This window comes from Lygodium microphyllum, chromosome 3 (genome assembly GCF_053477565.2).
Source record: "Lygodium microphyllum isolate KBCC chromosome 3, Lygodium_microphyllum_v1.1.10, whole genome shotgun sequence".
NCBI classification, from domain to species: Eukaryota; Viridiplantae; Streptophyta; class Polypodiopsida; order Schizaeales; family Lygodiaceae; genus Lygodium; species Lygodium microphyllum.
The window spans coordinates 186393453-186403858 of NC_141137.1; the positions used below are offsets into that span (position 1 = coordinate 186393453).

General features: G+C 36.9%; 1 pseudogene; it reads left to right on the plus strand.

The window, feature by feature from the left end:
* Positions 1-1486: 1486 nt before the first annotated feature.
* Positions 1487-4077, plus strand: LOC148039303 (25S ribosomal RNA; annotated as a pseudogene).
* Positions 4078-10406: the final 6329 nt, after the last annotated feature.

A 10406-nucleotide genomic window follows, 5' to 3' on the forward strand; every position in this document is an offset into this window, starting at 1 on the left:
CACCAACATGCCATAAAAATCAACATGGCATTGAGAGATGTTTACACTTTTGTAAACAGACACAAACATCGATATCGAAACACATGTGGATATGTACATCCACACAAAGTATAGATTCAATTTCAAGGCATCACATTAATCATATCATTTACATGAAATATAATAAAAAGAATAGCACAAGAATGCTCAGAGAAAATTTCCAAAATAAATTTTATTATAATGAATAGGATTTTGATTTGACTCAATACATTATATGAAACTTGAGTATTATAGAGTAGTTATTACAAGGATAGCAGTCATATGGCATGCAAATCTTAATAGGCACATTGGATTAACATGTGAGATATTTTATGACTCAACACATTGTGTGTTATATGGATGATATGATACAAGAGTTTCATGGATCATTGCCAATTGGCATGGAGATCCGAATGGACACACAAGACCAATAAAGCAGAGGATTTTTGAACCATCGACTTCCAGCAGATCCATATCATCTGGCACAAAGGAATCAATCACCACATCAAAATAGTCGATGGAGAATTATGTGCTTCACTTAAACCTTGTACAATACCTGCATGTAAAAAAAAATATTTGCATCATGAGTCCCTTTTAACAAAAAATATCTAGATAACTGCATGAATAGAAGCAACACAAAATAGGGCCAATTTACCTATAAGCTGATCTACTGAAGATAAGATTGAATCGTTGTTGATGAAAACCCATTGCAAATGATGGACAAAAGAAAAAATCAATCCCATCAAACATAAAAGTCACTAATTAAATTAATAAATTTGGCACCACAAAATATGGCAAATTTACTCGTAAATTGAGCTACAAAATCTTTGCTCTACCTTGTGTTAAGTGTTGCAACAACAATTGAACCTTAAGTTAGAACTAGCATCAAACCCTATTATAAAGATAGTAGAAAAGAGAAAATGCAAAGAGAAAGAAAGAGAGTGTGTATGAGTATGTGGGAGAGAGAAAGAAATGAGAACCTATCCAATCTTGCCTAAATTGATCTCTGCAAAAGACAATAGCAATAGTTAGTATTTACATCAAGGTATGCTGAAAAAACAATAGAAAATAGAAAACATAGAGAAAGAAAGAGAGAGGGACAGAGAGATGAGCACTTATGCAATATCACCCAAAATGATCTCTGCAATAAAACAACAACAAAGGTTAGAACTAACATAATGTTGTATTGAAAAGAAAACAACAAAAAAAAACCCAAATAGAGAGAGAGATTAACACCTTTGTCTCTTGCTTCAAATAAACTCTATAGGAAAACAATAATTAGAACCAACATCGAATTCTATTAAAAACACAACATAAAAGAGAAACAACACATAGAGAGAGGGGGAAAGAAAGAAAGGAGAGAGAGAGAGAGAGAGAGAGAGAGAGAGAGAGAGAGAGAGAGAGAGAGAGAGAGAGAGAGAGAGAGAGAGAGAGAGAGAGAGAGAGAGAGAGAGAGAGATGAGCACCTTTGCCTCCTACCCAAAAAAACCTTTGCAATAAAACAACAATAACAGTAAGAAACGACATCAAATCCTATTGAAAAAATAGCAAACAAGAGAAAATGCAAAGAGAGATGGGAACCTGTGTTTTGCCCAAAATCTGGAGCTACATGGAGAAGAAAGTGCAGAGGTAAACAAAATGCTCAAAACCCTAATTACTCTCACGAGGGAGCTTCAATGGAGACGAAAATTCACCAGTATAGAGAAGAGAGGGAAAGTGGTATGTTGCTCAACTTTTGGGTCAAACTGATTTCGTGAGGGAAAAAACCCATAATTGAAAACTCTCCAGAAAAAGGGGAGAAATATGAGGTGAGAGAAACTCAAATTTTGTGTACTATTCATTCTCCCTTTTTTAAAATCCCCCACTACCCCTTTTTTAATTAAAAACCCAAGATTTGGAGAGAGAAGATTCACCCTCCATGGATGTCAACATCTAGCCTTCCTATTGGACAATCCAAAAGGCCCACATCTTAAACTATATTATTTTTAAGGGCCCATTTGTGAGTTCATTCTTTTCCTAATGAAATCATTTGTCACACTTGGGTATAGGTGCAAAAGTCTAATCGAACCATCTAGTAGCTAGTTCCCTCCAAAGTTTCACTCAGGATAGTTAGAGCTCCTCGCAGTTTTATCAGGTAAAGTGAATGATTAGAGGCATCAGGAGTGAAACACCCTCGACTTATTCTCAAACTTTAAATAGGTAAGTGGCCAAGGTTTCTTTGTTGAACCTCGACATGGAATGCAAACTCCAAGTGGGCCATCTTTTGTAAGAAAAATGGGTGATGTGGGATGAATCAAAAGCTGGTTATAGTGCTGAATTATGCGCTAATGTAGATCCCACAAAGGGTGTTGATTGATTGCAAGACACACGGTGGTCATGGAAGTCGAAATCCACTAAGGAGTGTGTAACAACTCACTTGTCGAATCAACTAGCCTTAAAAATGGATGGTACTGAAGCATGAGACCTATACCCGATCACCGGGATGAGTACTCGAGGCCTCAATGAGTAGGAGGGCGTGGAGATCATGGCGTAGCTCTAAGCATGAAATCGAGTGAAAGAACCCCCACAGTAGATCTTGGTGGTAGTAGCAAATATTCAAATGAGAACTTTGAAGACCAAAGTGGAGAAAGGTTCCATGTGAACATCAATTCAACATGGGTTAGTCGATCGAAAGAGATGGGGCAATCCTATGCCAAGGGTGCAATGTGTGCTGCTCATCGAAAGGGAATTTGACTAATATTCTCAAACCGGGACATGACAGTGGTGGACGACAAGGTAACCAAATCCGGAGACACCGTCATGGGCCTCGAGCTCTCTTTTCCTTTTAACAACTCGCCCACCCTGAAATTGGATCACTCGAAGATAGGGTCCGGCATCAGTAGGGCTGATAAAGCACATCATGTCTCACATTGTCTGGTGCACCCCCGGTAGCTCATGAAAATTTGGAGGAGTGAATGGTGATCATGCCCCGTCGTACTCATAACTGCATCAGGTCTCCAAGGTGAACATCCTCTAATTGTCACTCGATAGAATAATGTAGGCAAGGAAAGTTGGTAAAATGGATCCATAACTTTGGAAAAAGGATCTGCTTCTTGACCTCAGAGACTATCGAGGGTTTGTCCAAAGCTACCTAATGGTGAGGGCGGCCTCCGCATGCCAATTGGGTGACAAGGGTAGAACGTGATTCCATGTAAGGCGGCCCTCCATAGGTGGTGAATAGTTGTCTTAGAACTAGTATGGACAAGGAGATTTCGATTGTTTAAGTAAAACAAAGAATTGTGATGGTCCTTGCGGATGTTGATGCAAGGTGATTTATGCCTAGTTCTTTGAATGTTAATGTGAATAAATTCAACCAAGTACAAGTAAATGACGAGAGTAACTATGACTCTCTTAAGGTAGCCAAATGCCTCGTCATCTAATTAGTGATGTGCATGAATGGATTAACGAGATTCCCACTGTCCCTATTTACTATCTTGCGAAACCATCGCCATGGAAACGAGCTCGGAAGAATCAAGGGAAATAGGTAGGAGCCTTTGGCACAAGTGAAATACCACTACTTTCAATGTCATTTTACTTACTCCGTGAGGTGGAGATAGGGCTCGACCCCTACTTCTAGTCTTAAGACGCGCTCACGTGTTGATCTAGGTAGAAGACATTGTCAGGTGGGGAGTTTGGCTAGGGCGGCGTATCTGTTATAAGATAATGTAGGTGTCCTAAGATGAGCTCAACGAGAACAGAAATCTCATGTGGAATAAAAGGGTAAAGCTCATTTGATTTTGATTTTCAATACATATACAAACCATGAAAGCATGGCCTATCGATCCTTTAGTGTTTTGGAATTTGAAGCTAGAGGTGTCAAAAAAGATACCACATGGATAACTAGCTTGTAAGTAGAAACTAGTAAATACAAACTAATAATTAAATTTTAAGAAGTAACTAATAATAAGAAACTAATAAGTATTTAAGTATTTAATTATTTAATTGGTTGCTAATTATAAGTTAATTGGTTAATTATAATTTTTTTTTATGTATTACTAGTTAATTGATTAGTTAATTAATATAACTAATTACTTAATTTTACATATTACTAATGAATATTAAATTAATTAGTAATTATTAATTTCAATATTAGTTAATTAGTTATTAATTAGAAATTATTTTTTCATATATATATATATATATATATATATATATATATATATATATATATATATATATATATATATGCAAGAGGCATTGACGGTGGTGGCGGCGTCGACCAGATGGTGGTGGCATTGACGACATTACAAGAGGGAGCACGAATGGTGGCAACATAGCAAGTAGGGCAGCGACATTGCAAGGAGGTGGGTGATGACAATACTAGGAGAGAGAGAGAGAGAGAGAGAGAGAGAGAGAGAGAGAGAGAGAGAGAGAGAGAGAGAGAGAGAGAGAGAGAGAGAGAGAGAGAGAGAGAGAGAGAGAGAGAGAGCAAAAAAAACTTCCCCATAAGGGGGCACGGATGCCCCCTTATGAGGGGAATTTTTTTTGATCCCCCTCCAATTAACTAATTAGTTTTTTAATGAAATTATTTAGTTAGAAAATGTGTTAATATTTAATAACTAGTTAAAATTTTTATTATTTATTTTAAAAATAATAAATAGTTAGTAACTAATGATTACTTTTAAAGCTTATAATTAGCTAAAATAGTTATTAATTAATCAAAATATTAGTAATTATTTAATTATTAATTAATCATTAGTGCGCAATTAATTAAAACTAGTTAATAACTAGTTTAAAAATAATTAACTAGTTAGTTTAGTAATTATTAATTAATTTTTTCTCCGTTGAGAAATGAGTGCTTTGGTGCAAACACTAGTTGAGCAAAAATTTACTCTTGCCAAGAAGACTACGTCACCAGGAGCCCCTTATCAGCAATGAGGGCCTAGGACTTACTGCGGTGAACCTTTCTTTCTAGGGATAAAAAATTACACATATTGTATGCTTTCTCTCTTTTCCCCTCTCTCTCATCACTCTTTCTCTCTCTCCCCCCATTTTCTCTCACCTTCACCTATAAAAGGATCCATCTCCCCTTTTCACATTGTGAATTGTTCCCACGATCCTCGATATGTGGCTTTCTCTCTCTATTCCTCCCTCACTCTCTCCCCTTTTCTTTCTTCTTTATTTATAAAAGGACCCCCTCCCCTTGCAATTCATGTTCATGTTTTCTGTCCCCTACCCTCAGCACGATTCTCTCTCTCCCCCCTCTCTCTCTCTCTCAGCCACACATACTCTCTCACACATTTCTATCCCAGGATTTTCCCCTCTCTCTCTCTCCCTCTCCCTCTCCCTCTCCCTCTCTCTCTCTCTCTCTCTCTCTCTCTCTCTCTCTCTCTTTTTATGGCTCCCTGTCTATCCCCACCTTCCTCCCTCTCTATCTCTCCTCCTTCCCCCTTCTCTCTCTCTCTCTCTCTCTCTCTCTCTCTCTCATCACAATATGTGATCTCTGCCTTCCCCTTCTCTCTCTCCCTACCTCCCCCCTCACACACACACACACACACACACACACACACACACACACACACACACTCTCTCTCTCTCTCTCTCTCTCTCTCTCTCTCTCTCTCTCTCTCTCTCTCTCTCTCTCTCTCTCTGTGTCCGATGTCTTTATAGGCGAGTCTCTACTTGGATTTGTTCCTACCCGACTACTATGTTTACGTATATCACAATTGATATTTGATGGTAGAAAATCAAGGAAGCAATATATCTTGCAAGAAGTAACCCTAAACCCCTTCATCATGATTGAATAGGATTTCAAAAGACAAGATCGTGTCACCCTTTTTGAGGGTGATGAAAGGATAGTAGAAGGTTTAATTCAACAAACATTTCCCTCGCCGAGCTTGCTCCCTGGATGAATGGGAGTTCTTGTCATTGCTGTGCATCAGAGAGATGGGAAGGCATGTTGCAAAGGCAATATTGAGATTGACGTTGAGGAAAATGCAATTGTGCAATGGCCAATGGAACAAATGGTAAGTAGCCCCTCTCTTCATTTTTGTTATGGCTGGTTTATCTCCTCCTCTTACCCTAATTTGAATTATTGTTTGCAGGAAAGAGAGTGATGACCGGATGCATCTTTGAGGACACTTGACTTGCATCCACAACCTAGAGCAGGACATGATGTTGTCACCACTAGTAGCATGCAATCGCAAGGGGGGAGTCACCCTCCAAAAGCAAGAGAGAGAGAGCGACACAAACACTATCATTGACATCTACTGAGCTACATGCAGTCATTGCACTTGCATGTGGGGAAGGAGTGACATCAAGAGAAGGTGGACATGCTTCAATGACACAAATGAGGAAGGGAAAAAGAAAGATCATAGTATTGAAGAGTGACACTAATGAGTGGAAAGTGATGACCATGAAAGCATTAAGTCCTTTAGTCCACAACATGGACATGGTTGCACGCAAAGCAAGAAGAAGCGAATGCAAAGAGTTGAAAAGAAGCACATGATAGAGGTTGCAGATACAATTGGTGAGACCACTCTCACAATCACTTGCGATAAATGTATTATGCAAGTATGCATTGATGAAGACTAGTTGGAAATGTTGATGGTGAGTACTTATAAGAGATAGTACATCCATCCCTTTGCCACCCATCCCATTCTGTCGTTTGGTTTCCATGCCTACAATAAAACAAGTCACATCAAGGTTCAAGTAACTCTCAGAGATCCTTTTTAGAAATGGGTACATTAGAGGAATGAGTGTATTCATAGTATCATTAGAGACTCCAAGGCACTAGTGCAAAGAGCTTGATGATACGATTAGAAATGAGTGGGACCCCCATTGGTAAAAGAAGCACGAGGGCTTTGAGGCAAAAATCAGTGGCATTGATTGGGCCTTTTTGTCAAATTGCATATTTTATATTTGGGATGGTAACCATCAACTAACGACATGTATAAATGATACATGCACATGTGAGTGACCCTAAACCATAGGACCTTAACATTTTGCAATGTCTTTGTTGCTTATGTCATTGTTAACATAATTGATTGTTTGCAACAACCTTTCTAGATAACACTAGGCAACATGTGCATGTTGATTGTCACCTTGTGAAAGTGACAAGCGTGGTAGAGGGGGAGATTTTGTCAACTATATCTCATATGAATAAGTATGCAATTGGACCATTTCCTCATATGCTTGGATTGCCTTTATGTGATAAGGGTCATGTGGATAATGAAATATGTATGAGACCTTGATATAGAACATACATAGGCTGGCACAAAAGGAGGTTGTCCATATCTCATATCCATACCTTGTTTGCAAAGCAAGGATGCTAGGTAGGCTGACCATACAACTATTTTTGACAAGTTAGCTAATACTGCAAAGGCATGAATAAAAGCACATAGAAATCTAGCACCTATTTCCACATGGTACAAGGCACCATTGATTGCACTTTCCCACATCATGTGGAAGGTAGGTAGTTCTTCAAGCTAACTTAACAATGTTTTTCCTAATGCATTTTTTTCCAATGCAATAATGTTATCCTTAATTACCAAAGTGTAGGACGATTATGATATGGCAGTGCCGCCAATCAAACAAAAGCAGACACAGCTCTCCGACTCTGAGTTTAGAATGAAGTGGGGTGAGGTATACTATAGTGTTAATGAAAAACTCATTAAAAAAACTCAATGTTTACTAAGAGTTGTAGACCCCAGTCTCGGAGAGAAGTGGTATCAGTAAGGATACCTCTTTGTACTTTCCATTGACATGTACTCAAACTACATTTGTCTAGAAACAATGTTTTTTAAAATGCAAAACTATATCGTGCTTAGAGTGGGGCTCCAAAACGGGGAGGGGGGTGTATTGAATGAGGATAGAGTATACACATTGGCATTCTCAAACCTAAATAAGAAAAATTGCATAAGGATATTGAAGGCCATGGAGAGTTCTGATGAGAAAATTCAAACATTGATGGGCATGTCTGAACACAGGCTATACTTGTTTGTCTATATTAATGCAGTTAATGTTTTTTAAATCGAGATGATTGTTTGCCAAATGGATCTACTATAGTTTAAATCATATCATGATTAGCTTGTGTTTTAGGCAAACCAGTTATAAAATCCATTGACATATGTTCTCATGGACGTTCACGAATTGGTAAAGGCATTAACAAACCATATTACTTACCATGGTGTCGCTTTACACTTTGAAAAATTAAACACTCAAAAACAAAGTTAGAAACATGAGATTCCATTTGTGGCTAGTAAAAATCTTCAACCAATGTTCTTAAAGTGGAAATAATACCTCTATAGCCTTGATATAGAGGACAACGAATTTCGTGTAGCATTAATGATCGAAATGAAATAGTGACACACAATCTTTTCTCATAGAACATAAATACATCAGAATAAGACAAAGAATCAATTAGAATCCATTTATTAGTAACTAATTTGTTCCAATCAGCTTGAAAATTGGGGTCATGGTCATAGGTATCCTTCATAGGAATAAGGGAATCAAAAGATAGAATGGAAATATTATGGATACTTGGTCTTCTACTCAATGCATTGGCAACAACATTCTCTCTTCCTGGTTGATATTGGATAAGTGGATGAAAATTTTGAATGAAAGCAGCCCATTTAATATGACGGTCATAAATTTTTGGTTGACTAAGGAGATGTTCGATACTTTGTTGGTTAGTTTTGATCATAATTTCGGATCCCATTAGATACTATTTCCATTGACGTAAGGCTTGTACTACAGCTAACAATTATTTATCATAAGTGGAATACTTCACTTCAAAGGGTTTAAGTTGGCAACTAGAACAGGTTATGGGATGTGAATCTTGCATAAGGATAGCTCCTATTCCTGATCCACTGGCACTAGTGACTACTAGGAAGAATGATCGATTAAAATCAGGTAATTGCAAAATAGATGCATATGTGAAAGCATGTTTCAATAAATCAAAAGACTTTTGTTGGTTATCAAACCAATGATGCAGAACACCTTTCTTTAACAATTTCATTAAAGGAAATGCAAGCAATGAAAAATTTCTCACAAATTTTTGATAAAAGCTGGCAAGACCTAAGAAAGAATGTAACTCATTAATATTTTTAGGAATTGGCCAATTCAAAATTGCCTCTATCTTTTTAGGATCAACACGAATACCATTAGAAGAAACAATGTGTCCTAAGTGTTCAATTTGGGTTTGGAAAAATTCACTCTTGTTAGGGTTAGCATACAATTGATTTTCTTTCAACAATTTGAAAACCAAATATAGATGTTCACAATGTTCATTCTCATTCTTACTAAAAATCAAAATATTATCATCAAAGAAAAAAATCACACAATTCTGATACTAAAAAAATATACGATTCATCATACTACTGAATGTAGCTAGTGCATTAGTCAAATCGAAAGGCATAACAAGGAATTCATAATGACCAAATTGAGTTTTAAATATAGTTTTGAAAATGTCAAGTATATCCAATCATACTTGATGATATCCAGATTTGAGATCTATCTTACTAAAAATAGTGGCTCCTTATAGTTTATCCATGACGTCGTCTACCTTAGGGATCGGATATCTATTCTTAACAATTATCTTATTTAGGGCACGATAGTCAATGCACATCCTATAGGTATTATTTTTCTTCTTAACTAATAGGGCAGGTGCACCAAAAGGAGAACTACTGGACCTAATGAGTCCTCAACTTCAACTTGTGCTTGTATTTCTTTCTGTTCAATCAGATTGTGTCTATAAGGTGCTTTACATGGTGGTTGAGAACTTGGGATTAAGTCTATTTTATGATCTTCAGGACGTGTAGGTGATAAACTAGGTGATAAATCAGCAGCAAAAAAATCTTTAAATTGTGAAAGAAATTGTGCATGCCTAGGATGCATCTGATTTTCCTTAGCTTCAATTTCATTCACCCATACTAAGTATGATTTACTACATTTTCTCAATGCACGTTTAGGTTGTGTGTGACTAAGCGATGGAAAATTATTAAAGATGTGTGTTTCATGTAATTTGATTTGTTTTCCGTTAGAATAAATTTTCATGGAATATGTGGAATAATCTATATCGGGATTATATTTGTGATGCCAAGGCATTCTTAAAATAATATCCCTAGCTTGCAAAGGCACAACCAAGAAATTTCTATGCTCCACATAATCACCAATTTTAATTTCTAAGTCAATGATATGATCTTCTTGTGTACCATTGTATCTAGTGCTTAAGAATGCAACCTTTATACGATAATGAGTTGGAACAATAGGTAAATTCAATTTTTTTACCAATTTAGCAGAAATAAAATCATGTGTGCTTCCATCATCATGCAAAACAATCTTTTCTTGACCATGTACAAAATATTTCATCGTTAATAATTAATAAGGATTTGGCATACCTAGTAAAA